The following is a 21,886-nucleotide window of genomic DNA, read 5'->3' as shown; positions in this document are numbered from 1 at the left end:
AAGCCTGTGCTTCTGAAACAGAGCAGGTGACTGTGCCTATCTTGGGAATCAGTTTTACATTTTCCAGAATTACCCATTATTGGTACATGTTGGGCCTCGTGAGCCCTGGGCATGAGGCCCAGTGTAACTTCTTAAGACTAACTTGAGTCTGGTTAGGCCCAGTGTAACTTCCTGACCCTAGCTTGAGTTTGGAGACTTGTCTCTTGCTATAACTTCCACACAGGAAGTGACTCAATACAACCCAACCTAGGCCCACCTCTGACCAGCTGTTGACAGAGGTTTCTGTCCTGCCCCGTCCAGCAGTCATCTGGACCGCAAGGGGTTGGTCCACCCACTGAGACAGTGTGCCTGTTCTAATGGGAGCTCACCAAATCCAGCTGGACCGGTAATGAATGAGCATGTGATCAAACTGGACTCTCTGAATGTGGCTGACAATGGGGGCTGACTGAGAAGCCATTGATAAAGGCACTGGGACTTGTTTCTACTGCATGTACTGGCTTTTTGGGACCCTAGTCTATTTGGATGCACACCTTCCTAGACCTGGATGTAGCAGGAAGGGCCTTGGACTTCCCACAGGGCAGGGTTCCCTACCATCTTTTAAAGAGGGAGGGGGAGGAAGGAGGATAAGTGGGGGAGTGAGAGGGGAATAGGAGGAGGGGAGGAAATGTAAATTTTTGAATGGAAAAAAAGAAATACACAGAGGTCTACATTAATCATAAACTGATTGACCTAGTAGCTCATGCTTCTTATTAGTTCTTATACTTTATATTAACCCATAATTCATGTCTGTGTTAGCCATGTGGCAAGATACCTCTTTCAGCGAGGTAGTCACATCTTGCTTCCTCTGTGTCTGGGTCACAACTGTAGATTGAAACTTCCCACTACCCAGAATTCTCATTGTCCCGCCTGTACTTCCTGCAGGGTCACCCCTTTTATACTTCTTGCCTGGCTAGAGGACAATCAGTGTTTATTTAAAATACAAGTGACAGGGTCCAGACCATTGTTCCAGAGCACCCAACCACCACTAACGTGGTAGAATATTATTGGCCATTGTTCCTTGTTCCACCTCAGCCCATCCCAGGCTTCCCATCCCTATCTCAGCCAACATAAGTTCCTGCCTCATGCAATTAAATGAGATTCTGCTTCAAGAGACTCCCAATTCAGTGGGTGTATTTCTCAGGTGGCTGGCGGGGGGGGGGGGGGGGATCTGGGCCATCTACATTCACCATCCCACTCAGCCCCAGGGAAAGTACAGCAGGTCCTGCTCTGCCCCTTCCCTTTTCTGCCAGAGAATCTGGCAGGTACATACATTCTATCATGTATGTTCTGTCTTAAAATGCCTGGGAGGGAGATCTTACCCATCTCTGACTACAAGCCTCTATTAAGGAAGAACATATCTCAAGGTGCTATGCACCTTTGAGCCAATTTTCTATCTGGAGAGTTAATCATATGCAAACAGACAATGCTTTGTGATACATATACTCCTATGGCACCAATATCTCCTAATAAAGGAATGGAGAATGGCCAGGAATAGAATTGTCTTTTCAAGTTGGTCTAGGATATCTTGAACAGTTTTCAGCTACAATCAAAATCTAAATCTGACTTATCATGTCAAATTTTCTCAGACCATCTCTAGTCTTTGTCTAATCAATAACATCTTCATAATGAACAATAAACATGAATAGGTCAATACCATAATTCTAGCATAAACACGTAATTTGTCAAATCACAATTCTCTTAAATGCATCTTAACCGAAAGACTAGAAAAGGTTTCTGTGGTAGATGAGCTGAGTCTTTTTTTCTCTCCTGCAATCCAACTACATTGGTGCTTCTAAAGTTTCAAAGATAAGTCTGAACTGTCCCAGTCTCTGAGCAGCAACAAAAACCTTTAGGATATTCCTCCTCATTTCTGAAGAGGAGTTTCAGTCACTCATTGCCTCCATAATGGCGTTCCATTGCTTTAACAAGTCTGTTTCTCTCAGAGAGAAAAATTTCTGAGGTCTCAGTTCTCAAGTCCTTTATTTCAACAGCAGATTGAACGCCATACTGGCAAAAACACATTTGCGTTTCAATAGACATATGACTCCTTGCTGGCTATATCTCTGCAGGTTGACTGTCAATCTGGGAACCCAGATCTCTGCTCCCAACTGAAGCTGGGCCATAGGTCCTGTAGCTGCACTCTCCACTCCTCGGAAGTTCTGCCATAGATGGGAGACTGTCTGCCACTGCAGCAACAGCTCCTGGAGGCTTAGTTGATTCCATATAGGCCAGGGTGGTAGCAATGGCTTGCATACCTAAAAGGTGCAGGCTTCAGCACATGCTCACAGATGTCTCAGAGGCCAAGGCTTGCAGACATTGCTGAACTGTGTGCCCTGTGCTCCCTTCTCTCCTCCACCCTCCTCAGCGACTGCTGTGGCTGACCATTACCTGAATCTGCAGTATGGCCTGGATACAGCACATGCATGCTGTCAGCTCAGGGACAACCCGTGCCTTTGCTTTGACAAAACTCGTACTTCCAGTGTAGGAGCGTAAGGATTAGAATTATTAAGCAGAAGGAAGAGAGGTATAAAAGAAATAAGAGACAGAAACACAGAACAGCATCAGGGGGAGCATTCAGTGAATACTGAATTCACCTTGTTTATTTGCCACATGCTTATATGCTTTACTCCAAAAGGGGAGAGAGGATACAATAGACTTCATTAACATGATTTAAGGAATAGACTCTAATTTTTCTTCCCAAGCTTTTGATGTTTTTGCAATAACCGGAGGGTAACCTAAGCCACAACTGCTACTATGAGATAGGGTAATGTAAGATTCCCATCTTGTCCACAATGTGAAAATCTCTGGCCCACAGATAAAGACGTCTTCACCCAATTAAGACACAAATGACTTAAAAAGATACTTCAACCCATAAGGGGATTTGTACTCCATAATGTCATCTGAATTCTATTAGAACGTCTTTAGCCAAGACTGTCTTCATCTCATGAGAACTCACTTGTTCCCAAAGGAAATTTTTATCCCATAATGTGATATCCTTGCTATATATTATGTATCCATCTTCCAGGGACTGTTATGGGCATATGCACACATTATAGAGAATGAGAGAGGCACAGGATGATCCTCAAGGGGCTTAGTAACAAACTATGCCGTATAGAGAAAGAGCCATCAGGGACTATCAATGTGTGATGGGGTGACATCTGAGCTAATCGCTGAATTAAAAGTAGAAAACAGCTATGATAGCCCAAGGAGGGGATAATTGCAACAAATATCAGCGCATTAAAAACTCCCAGGAGGAAATATACTTTACGTGCTGAGATTCCTGAATGGTGTATCAGGGGTGGATTGGTTGGAGTTGTCAGGAAGACTGAGCTGGGAGAGTGAAAAGTCCTTAGTTCACTCACAATAGCGCATGTCCCAAAAGGATTTTGTATCGTTTGCAGTGCAACATTAGGCCTTTGAAAGGCTTTACAAGAAGTCAGTATGATAGTATGCATGTTACTGAAAATTAAAAATATATATGTGGTGGAAAGAACATTCACTAAGCATGGAAAGAGTCATGGAAAGCAGTGGAAGTTGCTGCAGCTTTCCAGGTGATGGTGCCCAATGACCTGAACTCGGCAAGACAGTGGGACAGTGGGACAGGGCAGAGGGAAAATCCCCGGATGAGGAAATTGCAGGCTTTCCCAAGAGCTCAGGTGTGGTTGTAGAAGGGAGTGAAGAACAAAAAAAGTCCCACCTGGTGCCTTTTAAGATGATAACTACTAAGCAAGAGCCCATTTAAGAAGGAGCACCGGGTCACAGCTGGGGTGTAGGGAATGACTGAAGGGTCTGTTAAGAATTCCAGGCTATCATGGATAAAGGATTTGGATCTCAATCACAAGCCTGTGTTTTCCAGCCTAGGGGTCAATTTTACATGTCAGGCAGAACCAGACTGTATTTCCACTAGGAAAAGAGACCATAGATGTTATCTCTGACAATAGAAGTGCAAGCAGCTCTAAAATTATAATGCTCCAGGTACAGGAAATTGATCTGCAGTTCTTAGCCTGAAAGGAGTTCCGTGGATCTCAGGACGGTGCTCAAGTTGACAGGAGTGTCTTAGGCTCAGAACAGATAACTTTGAAGAGGCGAGAAATCTCACCACTTCTTTCTACAGCGATGATATACTAATAGTTCAGATATGAAGCACAGAGTGCTCCAGACAGCAAATCACTGAAAAATTTTTAAATAATTGTGAATAATATTTTACACAGTTTTGCATATGTAGAAGATAGGTACTGACCACTTTACTCTCTACCTCCCTGCCACTTCTGTCCTTCTCCCTTTCTCCCCCAAATCCCCTCTCCTATACTCGTGTCTGTTCCTTTTGTTTGGGCCCACTGGTATTAACTAGACCAACAGGTTCTGCTCATTCAGTAGTGTGTGCACAATGAATAACACTGATTCTACTTCACTAAAAATTTGCCAGGAGCTACTTGTTCAGAGGTAATGCAGGGGCCTCCCACTGACCTCTCCTTACTTGACTGGTTGTTTTAAGGGGCAGGTCTCATGTGGGCTCTGGGTAAATAACTACAGTTGTCCTTTTTTAAGAAATGCAATTTGCAGCCCTTCGGTACATTTTCCTGCTCTCTCACACATTCAGCTACCTATTTCTCAGCATCCAATGAGCCTTAGAAGGGTGGTAACTCAGCATTCTGAAGAGCGTGTTCTGCATCCACAGCCACCTGATCTGTAAGTGCCTGAAGTTCAGCTGACTCCGAGTTCATGGGGGAGGGACTGGAGGAAGGGACAGAGTGGGCTAAATATGGAAAATGAGAAAAGATTGTTTAGAAAAAAATAAATTAGAAAAACAATGTTCCCAAACTGAGCTACACCCGGAATTTTACTATTGTGACCACCAGATGGCACCCCTGATCCGCTGATGATCCTACAGTCTCAGTGAGATTCCATCTCACCCCGAGCATAAGCGCTGCTGACTTCTGAGAACAGTACAGAGTTCACACTAAATCATGGAGCATTGATACCTATACCCTGAGTGGCTTCTCAGGGCCACAGGATGTCTGAGTATCTTTCCTTGCTTCTCTGGGGTAACTGGTGATGCACGGCTTCAATAAACAGAGCATGTGGTTGCAGATGGCAATGCCCACACTTAACACAACTCCCTCCCTTTTTTTTTTTACCATATCCATCAGGAAGTCCTGAATGAAACACCCAGTAAAGCAAAGGAGTGTAGAATTAATCACAGTGAAAAATAGGAACTCTTCAGTGGAGAACATAAAGGGGGAAATAGTCCACATTTGTCCAAGCTCCCCTCTTCCCTTGATGGAGAGGCTACTTATGAAAAGTGCTTTCTGTGCTTAGAGACCTTTCTGAAGGAGGTGTGTGACAAACCTGTTTCCTAGCGCTTTTCCAGAGCACTGGGTGGTTCTGCTAATGAATTTCAAGTGTTCCCAGTTGTCCTCAGTATGTTTTTATGTGTGTACCCTTTTGCGGGACCAGAGTGGAGTCATTTCTGTTTGCAATGATATTTATTTTCTCTCTTGGGCCATGAGTTACTTTTATGTACATTGCATTTGTTGTTCATTTTCAGATTATCTAAACAAAACAGGTATGTTGTGTGCAGTTATTACAGGAAGCCAACTATCATTTCAAACTTAGCATTCTGGGCACGTGGTGCTTCTATGTAACCATAAAGAGAACGAGTCAGAATAAAAAAGAAGAGACGTTGTTCCAAAGATAGACAAAGTGAAAAAGCAACAGAAATCCATAAGCATGTGACCAGGATGACTAAAAATCATAAAGATAAGAGAGAGAGTAAAGCAGTAAAATAACCAAGCCACAGTTCTCATTAAAGGTATCAGGAGCAGCCTCATAAAACATCTGGTCTCTGTTTTATGTGCAGAACTGAGTTCGCTGAGATTTGCAGGTGATTATGCCCTGGAATTTGGACTGTGGTACATGGATAGTAACAGAAAAGGAGGATTTTTTTCTTAAGAAGAGAAACAATTCCAACTTTGTTCTTCACCAGGACTGGAAAAATGCCAGTGCACAGAAATGATTAATAAAAACAGAATTTCTGGAGACCAGCTAGCCCTGTTGCCCTGCTGAGGAGTTCTTCCCAGAGAGGGCTGAGGAGCTCTATCCAGAGAGTGCTGTGAAGTCCTACCCAGAGAGTGCTGAGGAGTTCTATCCAGAAAGTGCTGAGGAGTTTCATCCAGAGTGGGGGAGATGGGCAGGCACCAATGCAAGAATTCCTCCAACAACCTGAAAGGCAACATGACATCGCCAGAATCCAGGGAGCTCGAAACTAGAAGAATTGAACACCCTACTCCAGAAGAAATAGAAGAAATCGACTCTAAGCGCTTCTTTATGAAAATAATAGAGGAACTTAAACAGGAGGTGAAAATCTGCCGTAAAGAAATGGAAGATAAGTATAACAAAAAAATTGAGGAAATGAGTAAAGAAATGGAAGAGAAATATACCAAAAAGTTTGAAGAAATGAGTAAATCCGTAAATGAAATTCTGGGAAACCAAGAAAAAACAATCAAACAGGTAATAGAAACAGTCCAAGATTTGAAAACTGAAATGGAGTCAATGAAGAAATCACAAACCGAGGGCCGGCTGGCTATGGAAAATCTGGGTAAACGAACAGAGACTTCAGAAACAAGCTTAACCAATAGAATACAAGAGATAGAAGAGAGAATCTCAGACTCTGAGGACACCATAGAGAAATTAAACACTCTGTCCAAAGAAAACAGCAAATCCAACAAATTCTCATCACAAAACATTCAGGAACTGTGGGACACAATAAAAAAAAACAAATCTAAGAATAATAGGAGTAGAAGAAGGAGAAGAATTGCATTTCAAAGGTCCAGAAAATATACTCAACAAAATTATAGAAGAAAACTTTCCCATCCTAAAGAACGATATTCCTATGAAGGTTCAAGAAGCATACAGAACACCGAATAGACTGGATCAGAAAAAAACATCCCCTCGTCATATAATAATCAAAACACAAAGCATTCAGACTAAAGAAAGGATATTGAGAGCTGCAAAGGAAAAAGGTCAAGTAACTTATAAAGGTAAACCTATCAGACTTACACCAGACTTCTCGATGGAAACCATGAAAGCCAGAAGGTCCTGGATAGAGGTACTGCAGAAACTAAGAGACAATGGATGCAAACCCAGACTACTTTACCCAGCCAAGCTATTGTTCACTATCAACGGAGAAAACAAAATATTCCAGGATAAAAACAAATTTAAACAATACGTAGCTACTAATCCAGCCTTACAGAGAATACTAGAAGGAAAATCACAACCCAAGGAATCCAACATTCCCAACACTGCCTACATTAACTCAGACATCTAGCGACCCTTCACAAGCACAACTCAAAGAAGGAAAACACATACACGCTACTACCCAAAAAAATGACCGGATTCATCGATCACTGGTCATTAATATCACTTAATATCAATGGTCTCAACTCACCTATAAAGAGGCACAGACTTAGAGATTGGATACGAAAACAGGATCCAACATTCTGCTGTCTACAAGAAACACACCTCAACCACAAAGACAGACACCTACTCAGAGTAAAGGGTTGGGAAAAGGTTTTCCAAGCAAATGGACCTAAGAAACAAGCGGGTGTGGCCATTCTAATATCTAACAAAATCGACTTCAAACTAAAATCAATCAGAAGAGATGGAGATGGACATTTCATACTCATAACAGGAACAATTCATCAGGAAGAAGTCTCAATCTTGAATATCTATGCCCCTAATATAAAGGCACCCACATATGTAAAAGAAACTCTTCTAGAACTCAAGGCAGTCATCAAACCACACACACTAATAGTAGGAGACTTCAACACTCCTCTCTCACCAATGGACAGGTCAAACAGACAGAAACCTAACAGAGAAATAAGAGATTTACTGGAGGTACTGAATCAAATGGACTTAACAGACATCTATAGAACACTCCACCCAAATAGGAAAGAGTATACCTTCTTCTCTGCAGCTCATGGAACCTTCTCGAAAATTGACCACATACTTGGTAACAAAGCAAACTTCCACAGATACAAAAAAATATTAGTGACCACCTGTGTCTTGTCAGATCACCATGGATTAAAGTTAGAATTCAACAACAGTACTACCCCCAGGAAGCCAACAAACTCATGGAAGTTGAACAGTCAACTACTAAATCACCCCTGGGTCAAGGAAGAAATAAAGAAAGAAATTAAAGTCTTCCTTGAATATAATGAAAACAAAGACACAATGTATTCAAACCTATGGGACACTATGAAAGCAGTGCTAAGAGGAAAGTTCATAGCACTAAGTGCCCACCTAAAGAAAACAGAGAAAGCACACATTGGAGACTTAACAACACACTTGAAAGCTCTAGAAAAAAAAGAAGCTGATTTACCCAGGAGGAGTAGAAGACTGGAAATAATCAAACTGAGGGCTGAAATCAACAAAATAGAAACAGAGAAAACAATTCAAAGAATCAATGAAGCAAAAAGCTGGTTCTTGGAGAAAATTAACAAGATTGACAAACCCCTATCCAAACTAATCAAACGGCAGAGAGAGAACTTGCAAATTAATAGGATCAGAAATGAAAAGGGGGACATAACCACAGACACAGAGGAAATTCAGAGAATCATTAGATCTTACTACGAAAGTTTATATGCCACAAAGTTGGAAAATGTAAAAGAAATGGACATTTTTTTAGATAAGTACCATATACCAAAGTTGAACCAAGACCAGGTGAACAATCTAAATAGACCTGTTAGTCGTGAAGAACTAGAAGCTGTTATCAAAAATCTTCCTACCAAAAAAAGCCCAGGACCAGATGGTTTCAATGCAGAATTCTACCAGAACTTTCAGGAAGAGCTAATACCTATACTCCTTAATGTATTCCACAATATAGAAACAGAAGAGTCACTGCCTAACTCCTTTTATGAAGCTACAGTTACCCTAATACCAAAACCACACAAAGACACAACCAAGAAAGAGAATTACAGGCCAATCTCACTCATGAACATCGACGCGAAAATTCTCAATAAAATACTGGCAAACCGAATCCAAGAGCACATTAGAAAAATTATCCATTATGATCAAGTCGGCTTCATTCCAGAGATGCAGGGCTGGTTCAACATACACAAATCTATCAATGTAATCCATCATATAAATAAACTGAAAGAAAAAAACCATATGATCATCTCACTAGATGCTGAAAAAGCATTTGACAAAATTCAACACCCATTTATGATAAAGGTGTTGGAGAGACTGGGGATACAAGGATCATACCTAAATATAATAAAAGCAATATACAGCAAGCCGACAGCTAACATCAAACTGAATGGAGAGAAACTCAAAGCCTTTCCACTAAAATCAGGAACACGACAAGGCTGTCCACTCTCTCCATACCTCTTCAATATAGTGCTTGAAGTTCTAGCAATAGCAATAAGACAACATAAGGGGATCAAGGGGATTCGAATTGGAAAGGATGAAGTTAAACTTTCGTTATTTGCTGACGATATGATAGTGTACATAAGCGACCCCAAAAACTCTACCAAAGAACTCCTACAGCTGATAAACACCTTTAGTAACGTGGCAGGATACAAGATCAACTCCAAAAAATCAGTGGCCCTCCTATACACAAAGGATAAAGAAGCAGAGAGGGAAATCAGAGAAGCATCACCCTTCATGATAGCCACAAATAGCATAAAATATCTTGGGGTTACTCTAACCAAGGAAGTGAAAGACCTATTTGACAAAAACTTTAAGTCTTTGAAGAAAGAAATTGAGGAGGATACCAGAAAATGGAAAGACCTCCCCTGCTCTTGGATTGGGAGAATCAACATAGTAAAAATGGCAATTCTACCAAAAGCAATCTATAGATTCAATGCAATCCCCATCAAAATCCCATCAAACTTCTTCACAGACCTTGAGAGAACAATAATCAAGTTTATATGGCAAAACAAAAAACCCAGGATAGCCAAAACAATCTTATACAATAAAAGAACTTCTGGAGGCATTACCATCCCTGACTTCAAACTCTATTATAGAGCTACAGTATTGAAAACAGCTTGGTATTGGCGTAAGAACAGAGAAGTCGACTTATGGAATCGAATAGAAGACCCAGATATTAACCCACAAACTTATGAACACCTAATTTTTGACAAGGGAGCTAAAGGTATACAATGGAAGAAGGAAAGCATCTTTAACAAATGGTGCTGGCATAACTGGATGTCAGCCTGTAAAAAAATGAAAGTAGATCCATATCTATCACCATGCACAAAAATCAAGTCCAAATGGATTAAAGACATCAACATTAATCCGTCCACTTTGAACCTGATAGAAGAGAAAGTGGGAAGTAGTCTACAAGATTTAGGCACAGGAGGCCTCTTCCTAAGTAGGACCCCAGCAGCACAGACAATAAGAGAAACAATGAATAAATGGGATCTACTGAAACTGGGAAGCTTCTGTAAAGCAAAGGACACTGTCAGTAGGACAAAAAGGCTGCCTTCTGACTGGGAGAAGATCTTCACCAACCCCTCATCAGACAAAGGTCTGATCTCCAAAATATACAAAGAACTCAAGAAACTAGGCACTAAAACTCTAATTAACCCAATTAAAAAATGGGGTACTGAACTTAACAGAGAATTCACAACAGATGAACTTCGAATGGCCAGAAGACACTTAAGGACATGCTCAACCTCCTTAGCGATCAGGGAAATGCAAATCAAAACCACTTTGAGATACCATCTTACACCTGTCAGAATAGCTAAAGTCAAAAACACCAACGATAGCCTATGCTGGAGAGGATGTGGGGTGAGGGGAACACTCATCCATTGTTGGTGGGAATGCAAACTCGTGCAGCCACTGTGGAAATCAGTGTGGCGGTTTCTCAGGAAACTGGGAGTCAACCTCCCTCAGGACCCAGCAATACCACTCTTGGGAATATACCCTAAAGATTCCCTAACATACTACAAAAGCATTTGTTCAACTATGTTCATAGCTGCACTATTTGTAATAGCCAGATCATGGAAACAACCTAGGTGCCCCTCAATAGAAGAATGGTTTTAAAAGGTGTGGAACATATATACATTAGAGTTTTACTCGGCGGTAAAAAACAATGACATCTTGAATTTTGCATGCAAATGGATGGAAATAGAAAACGCTTTACTGAGTGAGGTAAGCCAGACCCAAAAAGAGGAACACGGTATGTATTCACTCATAAGTGGATTCTAACCATAATTAAAGGTCTTTGAGCCTATTATTCGTGATCCTAGAGAAGCTAAATAAGAAGATGAACCTGATGAAGATTATTTAGCTATCCACCAGGAGGTAGGAAATATACATGAGTCCCAGGTAACCTCGGGTGCATGGGGGGGGTGGGAGGGTCGATGGAGGGGGAGAGGACTAGAGAGAAGGGAGTAGGGGAGGAACGGGGAAAGCTTGGTGGCCGGGGATGGGGGAGGGGAGGGAGGTAGGATGAATATGGGATCAGGGAACAATATATTTCAACTAAGGGAGCCATTTTAGGGTTTACAGGAGACTTGATTATATATGGGATCCCAGGTCCAAGGAGAAATCCCCCTGATTGCTCTCTGGACAGAGGAGAGGGTGCCTGAATCGGCCGTGGCCCATGACCATACTGATGTATATTTTGCTTATCACCATAGATCCTTCCTCTGGCGAAGGACGGCTATGCAGTCGGAGGCCCACATTGGAGCACCGGATTGAGCCCCCCGAGGTCCGGAGGGGGAGCGGAAGGAGGAGGAACATGAAAAACGAAATCAGTACTGCGAGGGATGCTATCACCCACTGATACAAGGGAACGGATCTGATGAGAGTTTACCAGGGCCAGCCGGACTGGGACTGAACGAGGACGTGATCTAGCCAGATTCTCGGAATTTGGCCGGATTCTCTGACTGTGGCTGGCCCGGGGTCTTTCTGAAAAGCCATTGACTATGACACTGGGACCTGTTTCCTCTGCATATGCTGGATTTTGGGGATCCAGTCTGTTTGGACGCTTGCCTTCCTGGACCTGGAGGGAGGGGGAGGGAGCTGGAGCTTCCCACAGGGCAGGAAACCCTGACTGCCCTGGGGGACGGAGGGGAAGGAGGGGGGGAGTGGGGGGAGTGGGAGGGTGTTGGGAGGGGGGGTGGAAATGGAAACTTTTATAATTTAATAAAATTTACTAAAAAAAAAAAACAGAATTTCTGACTTCCTTTCTCTTAGTGTGCTCGTATTCCATGTAGGGATAAGATTCCACACTCTTATTCTCTTCATCTTGACTAACTGTGGGGCTCTGCATTGATTGCCATCTACTGCATAAAGAATCTTCTCTGATGAGGACTGAGAAATGCACTCACATTTATGTTTAATAATAAGTCATTAGAAGTCAGAATAATACTGTACTGATTTAATAAAAGAATGGTAATAGCTTCTCCTCTAGAACCTATGAGCTGTGTGTCTATGGATTACTAGCATTGATAATGGCACCAGGTAAGGTATTAATCCAAGCAGTGTCATGGGGTCTAGGAATTGAACTCACATCTTTATGAATTTAAAGCAAGAATTTATTAACTAAGATCTCTCCAGACTTTTACGTGTTCATTTTAAAAGCAAAGTAAATGCCTGGTAGTTTAAGGTAGAATGTTGTCTATCATTTTTTTTTTTTTTTTAGATCTCTGAAATTAGTGTCTTTAGCATTGTATTTTCAGTATTTCCGCTTAATTACCCAGCTTCTCAGAGAAGAGTCTTCTAGTATCTGACCTCTAGGGGACTATTAGGTGATAGATGGAAAGAAAAAGTTAGGAGTCCACAATAATTCTGTGCTCATTCTAATTTTTCATATACCAGTGCCCAAATCCATACCCCTTGACCTTATTGCTCCACACAACAGTTCTAGGCTGCAATCTGATGTGGGAGTCCCCTCTGTGTGCTGTCGTTACCATTAATGAATAAAGAAACTGCCTTGGCCTGTTGATAGGGCAGAACTTAGGTAGGCAAGGAAGACAAAACTGAATTCTGGGAGAAAGAAGGGCAGAGCCAGTGAGAGATGCCATGGAGCCACCAGAAAGAGATGCTAAGAATTTTACCTGGTAAGCCACTGCCACGTGGTAATATACAGATTAATAGAAATGGATTAAATTAATAGAAACGGGTTAAATAAAGAGTTAGTCAATAAGAAGCTAGAGCTAATGGGCCAAGCAGTGATTTAATGAATACAGTTTTTGTGTGGTTATTTTGGGGCTAAGCTAGTTAGGCGGCCAGGAAGAATAAATGGGCCCTCTACTTACAACAATCTACTAATTTCTTTCCTTTCCCAAGTTTCAACCATGTTTTACTTTTCTTTGATAATTTACTTTCTTCAGAAGTTTAAAGTACACTTGAAGAAACTTTTTGATGTTCTATATTCTCCCACTTTGACCAAATGCAGTTTCATAGACAGAGTGGACCATTTTCATCTACCTTCCTCCCAGTTCACAAAATCTCCTCCTGCCCATTGCAGATTTATTCCTGAGAATTGGAATTTAAAATTTGGAATTTGGAAAATAAAATTAAAATTAAAAATATTTATTTACTCTCAGTGGATAGATTAAGGAAGGAATATGATTAGGTCTATGTTTCTTGAGTATCATTCATATCCCCAAATTGTTTCAACTTTATGTACTAACTGGAGTTCAGTGCCTTAAAGGTATAACAATTAATTATCTGTTGCATGAAAAGGTAAGAGTGGATGTTATAGTGGTTTAAATGAGAAATGTCTCCATTAAGATGTCACATCTGAACACTTGGACCCCAGTTGCTGGCACTGTTTGGGAGGTAGTATAGCACTGACAGAAGAAGTGTTCCCTTCAGAGTGGAGTTTGAAAACTCAGCTTGTCTGTTTTTAGTTCCCTCTTTCTGCTTCACTTTGCAATAGAAGGTGTGGTCTCTGTATCTAACTCTTGCTGTCATGCATTCTGTTTGCAGCCATTTGTTCCTTCCATAGTAGACTTAACCTCTCTGGGACTCTAAGCCAGTGGGGGCTCTTTCCCTCTTTGCCTGTTGGCCACCAGGGCAAGAGGAGAAAGAGGCAGAAAGGATGACAGAAAACATTTTAAGCTTTTAAGAAGTCCATGAACATGAATGCAGACAGCCCAATGGGAGAGAGATTTTGGTGAATCAGTTCAATTTTACTTCAGAGTACAAAGAATGTAGAGGATTGGGGAGTCTGGGGACAAAATTTAATTGGCATTTAGTGGCACACACCTATGACAAGGCTTAGTATGTGGCAGGAGGCTCCTATAGGAGATCTCCCAGCATAAGTCTTCTTATCAGGTATCTGTGCCAAGGGACAAGCTAAAGATGAATCAGGTATCTGGTTTAGAGATAACTTTTAGATAAGGTTAGTCCTCCAGGCCCAGGGACATTCTACAGATAATAGCAGGTAGAGAGCAGAAAGCTTTGCTGGTGAGGGAGGGAGTTACATATTCACCGACTTAGAGAAAACTTACAGGCTTATGAAAGACTGAAACCTCTAAGCAGCCAGCAATGTATTCCAAAATAAGCCCAAACAAACTATTTCTTCTATGAGTCAATTTGTGTCACAGTGTTTTATCACAGCAACAGAAAAGTTACCAGTAGAGAAGTTAGTACCAGGGGTAATGTTTTGCTGTAAGGAGCCAGACCATATAGTCTTTCAGAAGAACATGAAGACATTAAAATTTTATACTAGAAAAGTGGTTGGATATTTTAAACAGAGCTTACCAGGCCATTCATGTTAAACCTCTTAGACCAAAGTAAGATCACTATCATAATTTGAGAGCCAAATTTGAAGCAAACTTTAATTAAATACTGGCTATAATAATAGACTCTGACAAAGCCCATTCCAGAGTTTCCAGAAAATTACAACTCACATTTTGGGGAAGCTTATAAAGGCAAACCCATGAGACTACCGTGTGGTGCGGGAGAATTGTCTGTATTCTGTCAATCATGTTTTAAATAAACGCTGATTAGCCAGGCAGGAGGTGTAGGCAGGGAAACCAGACAGGAAGTGGAAATGATGCAAGGAGAGCAGGAAAATTCTGGGGAGGAGGAAGTTGATTTTTCACACTTCTGCCCAGACCACCGAAGCAGCAGGATGTAAGCTGCCACATTGAAAAAGGTACTGAGCCACATGGCTAACATAGATCAGAAAAATGGGTTAATTAAGATGTGAGAGTTAGCCAGTAAGAAGCCTGACCTAATGGGCCAATCAGCATTATAACTTACAGAGTCCTGTGTGTTATTTTCTTTGGAACTAAACAGCTGGGGGTGCGGGCAGGACAAAAAACACAAACAAGCCAACCCCCCTCATGTTACAACTGTGTCTCCTATCAAGTCCAATCAGGAGCACGTATATAACATGGTGCACTTCCTGCTTGCCTATGTATGTCGTGCCTACATCCAATCAGGGGCAAACATCCGTCCTGATATATTTTCTGCCTACATACCTTCTATCTACATGTGATCAAGTGCATCCAGTACAGTTGGATCAAACAAACTTGTTTAGGGCACTGAAAGCACATGGCTTGTTATCTCAAGAACCACAGCTTCCAATATTTCAGGAAGTTTTCTGTCCTTGGGTAAGTGGGGTTTACAGGTTATTTTTAGCCATTACAAAAACTGGAGCATAGTAGTGCTGGGGGCAATGTCAACTGAAGAGTCCCAGTTCAAGATGTTTTAGAGTTTAGTAATAGTAACAGCAGGACGAGTAGTCATTTATTTTTAATTTATGGGTTTTTGAAAACAGGGTATATCTGTGTATCTTTGGCTGCCTGCCTCTGCCTCCCAAGGGCTCAGATTAAGATGTCTGCCACCACACTCAATTATTCTCTTTCTTTCTTTCTTCCTTTCTTTCTTCCTTTCCTTCCTTCTTCCTTTCTTTCTGTATTTTATCCTTTTTCTTTTCTCTCCTAAGCCTATATATATTTTAAATACATATATTTTAGAACCTTTTAGATGTTTCTTTTGTCTGAATTCATCTTTAATGCATATCTCTCTTTTTCTGACCATACTCGTTGTTAATATGCTAAGTGATATGGCATTGATTAAAGCTGTGGCTTTGACTACTGGTTCCATCCCGTACCTTAGCTCTCTGAGAGTCTAGCCTCATAGTGGAGGTACTATCAGGAGCCATGTTTATTGCTATAACTCCATGGAGTTTCAAAATCACTGCTACCACCAAGAAGGATGCTGCTGGCTGTTCATAAACACCATTCAAGTATTTTGTGGCAGAGCCTCTTAAAAGGTGTGCAAAGTTTTTGCAGCTAAACTAAGTAAGCTCTCTTAAATGAGACACACTTGCCTCTAGCAAACAGAGCCCACCTGAGAAAATGCTTTTACCAAGAAGCCATATTTAACTCTGTTCTTTTGTGTCTAGAATTACTTCCCAAGCTCTCTCAGGTTGTAAATGGATTTAGCTGTCCATGTTGACACCGTTTGTTGAAAGTGGTTTTGGTCCTGCCTGGTCCCACAGCCATTCAGTCCCAGAGAAACACATAGAGGTCTACATTAATTATAAACAAGATGGCCTATTAGCTCAGGAGTCTTATTAACTTTTACATCTGAAATTAGCCCATAATTCTTGTCTATGCTAATCATGTGGCTTGGTACCTTTTATCAGTGAGTCATACTCATCTTGCTTTCTCTGTGTCTGGGTGATGACTGTGAACTGAGCCTTTCCTCTTCCCCGAATTCTCCTGTTCTGATCTCCCTGCCTTTACTTCTTGCCTGGCTACTGTTATAGCATTTTATTAAACCAATATGTGACAAATCTTTACAAGGTACAAGATTATTGTCCAACAGCAGACTAACTTAATTGTCATCATAAAGCCTTCATCCAGCAAATGATGGGAAAAGATACAGAAATCTACAGTGAAGCGCTGGTCTGAGTTACTGGAGACCAGTCCAAGAATGATAATATGGGCAAAGGGGTCAAGACCATGATGGTGATGCCCAAAGAAAGAGCTGACCCTGAGCTAATGAGAGCTCACTGACTCTGGACTGAGTGCAGGGGAGCGTGCATAGGACCAAACTAGGCCTATTGAATGTGGTGAAGAGTTATGAGACTTGGGTGGTCTGTAGGGACACTGGCAGTGGGACCAGGATTTATACTTAGTGCTTGAACTGGCATCTTGGAGCACATTCTATTTGGAGAGATACCATGTTCAGGCTAGATATAGGGGGAAGGCCTTGATCTTACCTCAAAGTGAAGAGTCAGGCTTTATTGACTGCTTATGGAACGGCTTATCCTTTTTGAGAAGTGGATAAGGGGTGGGGGGGAGTATGGGCAGGAAGAGGGGAGGGAGTGAAAACAGGGAGAAAATATTGTATTTAAAAATTCTTAATAAAAAGCATAAAAAGTGGACTTGTTGACACATAGTCATTATTTTTTGCAGAAAACTCCCAAGATATCACACACACACACACACACACACACACACACAGAGAGAGAGAGAGAGAGAGAGAGAGAGAGAGAGAGAGAGAGAGAGAGAGAGAGAAAGCCTCACACACACTCATACACTAAAAGGTTTATTGTTAGGACTAATACATAATTCACCAAAGGTGCATGGTATAAATTCAGCATTGAAAAATCAGTATCTCTAGGTAGCATTTGTCAATTCTAAAATGCAATTCCACAGAGCAATCCTGTTTACAATAGCTATAAAATATCACAGAATAAAACTAATAAGTAAGATTTTAAAAGTCTCTACAATAAAACTCTGAAGCTTTGATTAAAAATATTCTATAAACACAAAGTGTGAGAAGACATACCATGCTCACATATTAAAAGTCTGTAAGTATTTTCAAAAATAATGACTGTCAAAGAGTTTTGATATATATAATAAAAATCTTTACTTGAACATTATATAGATAATTTGATTTTATACATATATATATAATATATATTTTTATTTTATGTCATTGTAAAGATACATGCTGTTATGAGAAGTTATAACACCTGGAGACTGGAGATGACTCTTTGAATTTCCCCAATAGTGATATCTTAAGAAAAAGTGAATTATCATCATCAGGACATTAACAGTAACACTTTTCCATTAAAGTAACCTAGTCATAGCTGTACTCTTCCTCATGCTCACTCTGTCTTTGGCCTCTTATAATTGCTAAGCTTTCTCCATTTCTAATTACTAGTGAGTTTGCATACATTATGTAAACAGAATCATTATGTATAATATGCAATATTTTCAATTGGCTTTTTTCTCAGAACAATTTCTTTGATAATGCAATTTAACTTTTGTATACACAAAATCCCTTTGTTTTACCATCAATTAATAATCCAATCACATGCATGTTCCATATTACAGTCAGAATGACTGTTATTAAGGAAAGAAATAACAACAGATGCATTCAGCAATGCAGACAACATGAACACTTCTGGTGAAAATATAAGCCCATCAGTTTAGAGGTTCATCAAAACACTGAAAATCTAAAGGATTCTGAGTGCTCACAGTTGCAATTTCAAACTGGTAGTCACTGAAACACTATTCGTAATTGTTATGTTATAGATCCAGTACTGAATGGATACAACTGGACATCATCATATTAAGCTAAATGATTCTCAGAAAAAAACAGCCAGCATATGCTAACAGTCATTTGTAATCTTCAAGTTTTAGAGTCACATAGAATCATGTGTGTACATATCACATGAAAATAACACTCTCTAAAGGGACCAAGGGGTAATTTTAGGGAAATGGTGGAGAAGGGAAGTAGGACAGTACTGAGAAATATACCCAAAGAATGTTCCATACCTTTATGTAAGGTTAAATAACAAAGTCCTAAACTCATGATCATACACAAGGAAATTTGAATTACAAGAAGCTCAGATACGTGGAGAGAGCTTGATAAGCAATTTCCTTCTTCCTCCCAGAAATCAACTTTTAGCTGAGGCTGTATTTCTAGTGTGTTAGACAGCTCGATATTTTGTTCCAAAAACACCTGTTGCAGAAGCTACAAAGGATTTTTTTTCTCCCAGTAGACATGAAAGAAGCCCTGTTTAGGTCTTAATTAAACTAAGGGACTCTCTTGTATTATTACAATCCTGAGACATCTGACCTTTACGGGCTGCAGGAAGTGTGTGAATCTTACACTTGAGTTCTGGCCATGACCTTGGCTATTCAGTGATATTCATGTCTGACATTTTACACAAGGTCTCAGATTGAACTACCAGAGATTGTCCTGTTCTCAGACGGCTTTATCATTTCCTTAAGGCAGTGTTCCAGAGAGTGGATAGCTGCTTTAGTCTAAGTCCTCTTTTATAATTTATTTGTTTTCTTTCTTTCCTTGCCTCACTTCTTATTCTAGGAACTCTGCCTTACTCGGAGAACTATTCAGTCACTAAGTAAAGTGGTTGAGTTGTAGGGAAATATATGAGTTGATTAAGTTATAAACAGAAATAATATTTCTTACTTATCCACATGTTATGTAATTCCTGAATCTTTATCCTTGAGCTGTAGCAATCTCGACAATATGTGTCATCTTTTATAACAGTTAGCACTGAGAACAGTGTGTTCATAAGGAGCCTTTCTGTGTGATGACTAAGGGACAAAATGATCTCAGCTTACAGGCATAACTTGGAACTTCATACTGGGAAAAATGCTGGCTCCACACACTGTCCAGTCATCTAGTAGCAACTGAGCCTTCATTTAGAGTCCATGACATGTGGTTTTATTTTCTGTGTGTTTTTCAAGATATGTCATGTATAGCATACATAGAAACCAAAATTTTAATGGGACAATAAATCTACCTACAGAAGAAGAACTTCCAAGTATCTGTTGTACTTTGCCATATAGCTTAATCTAGAGGAACAAGAACTTTCTGTGTTTTCTCTAAAACTGTGGGGGTGGGGGGCAAATGGATAATAAAGGGCCAAAAGTGAGTTTAGTCAGAGTAGGTATAGGAACTCAGAGTGCTCTAAAAATCTTCACCTTGCCAGTTTGTTGCTATGGAGATCACAGCCCCTGGGCTATAGAAAGGCTCTGTCAAGAACCTTAAGTGTAGGCCTAAACCCTGTGTTCTTTCATATGTGCAGGGACAGTGTTCAGAATCATCTTTGAATTCAGATGGTTTTGTGTCTTCATAACCAGGCAGTTTTACAGAGTGAAAAGTAGATTCCTACAATTAGAATGTTTTGATTTCCACCTGCTTAATCTGTCAGAATTGTTTATCCTAGCCAATCCTGTTGGCCTCTCAGAATCCTGGGGCAATGGTAATCACTATGGTGGATGATACCCTCACGCTTAATATTCAATGTCTCTGCTCATAGTTTAATACTTAATATGCAATATGAGAGAGGTATTTCCATCATATTTTGGGTGGTGTTTAATAATCACAGGTTGAGAAATTCTCCCTTATTCTCTCTTTCCTTTCCATACTCTCAAGAAGCAAATTTCACAAAGGTCCCAGTGCAGAATTAACAGATAAAGTGGATTTAACTCTCACTAGGAATAGTGGCAAGACTTTATCAGTGTACAGAGTGCTGAACAATTATTGCTCTATGTTCATAGGTATGAACAGAATCCAGTATGGAGAGGTAGACTGAGGAATATGTATAGCTCATAGTGTGAAGAAAACTCTCATGGAAATATGAGAAAGAAATCACATGATCACTCTCCTCTCTCATCTGGAAATATTGCTCTATACTGAATACTGTGAAAGCAGATGAATGCATTTGCATATTTTCTTTAGAGGAGTGTCAATGATGCCCAATGCTTTTGTGGCCAGAAGTTTAAGACAAGTTATTAAACAGAAGAACCAAAATCAGGCACCTCTACTGTAATATAAGGTGGGACAGTGATAGGAAAAAGGCAGCAGCCAGGGTGTTTGATATCCTGCTGAAGTGCTAAATATTTTCTTCAGATATTAATGAGGAAACTTTCATAATTACTAAACTTCCTAGAATGGAAAACCATAACTTGTCAGGACATATTCTTCCAATTTCTGTTAGTTGAAGGGTGACTGAAAGAAAATAAAACCAGAATTTGTTGCATCTCAGTTCTAATCAACAGAGGACTTTTTATTACCACATAGAACTGGATTCAGAGCACTTTGGTAATCTCCTTGCATTTTGCTTTATACAGCATGTGGATGCCAGGTCTATGCTCCAGTCTGCCTAGATGGGATTCTGAGATCACAGAACTCAACATCTTCCTTGATGAGTACTGCCCCTTTCTACAGCCATCCAAAAACAACACACTAAAATGGACAAAACAGAGTCCTGTGAGATGTTGGAGTTCTACAGTCAAGCCCATCACCTACACAAAGGAACTAGTATATTTATGAAGCAGGTTATGCAGGTTGTTAAAGTTTTCCTATATTTTTAAATATACTTTTCCAAATTATAAGTACTTCATGCTTCTATTTCAATTTCCTTCCTTCAACCCATCCCATGATTATATTTCAAATTTGTGGCCTCGTTTTCTTTAATTTTTGTTACATACCCTATGGTAAGATGCACACGGTAGGAAGGCACAGATGGTCTATAGAGTGGTTACAAAATATGGATAAAGGCCCTAACATTCCAAGCCTGTATATTAACAAGCTCTATCTTAGGGCAATGGGATAAGCGATGAGGAAAAAAAAAGCCAAATGGGGAGAAAAACAAGGTCAAATGTACATTCTTTCAAGACCAATAATAAATGAAAAGTCAAACTGTCTCTCTTTTCTCCAATCCAACCACCAAGTAAACATACTTTGAATCTAGGGATAAGGGGTCTCATAGCAAATAGTTCTAACAAGGGAAAATACAAATTTTGTATAGAAAACAAGCTTTAACAGTGTGTCAGAAGACATTTCTCAATAACTCTCAGGCAAAATACAGAGGAGACAAGTCAAG

This window comes from Myodes glareolus, chromosome 10 (genome assembly GCF_982192425.1).
Source record: "Myodes glareolus chromosome 10, mMyoGla1.1, whole genome shotgun sequence".
NCBI lineage: Eukaryota > Metazoa > Chordata > Mammalia > Rodentia > Cricetidae > Myodes > Myodes glareolus.
This window is presented reverse-complemented; position numbering follows the sequence as displayed.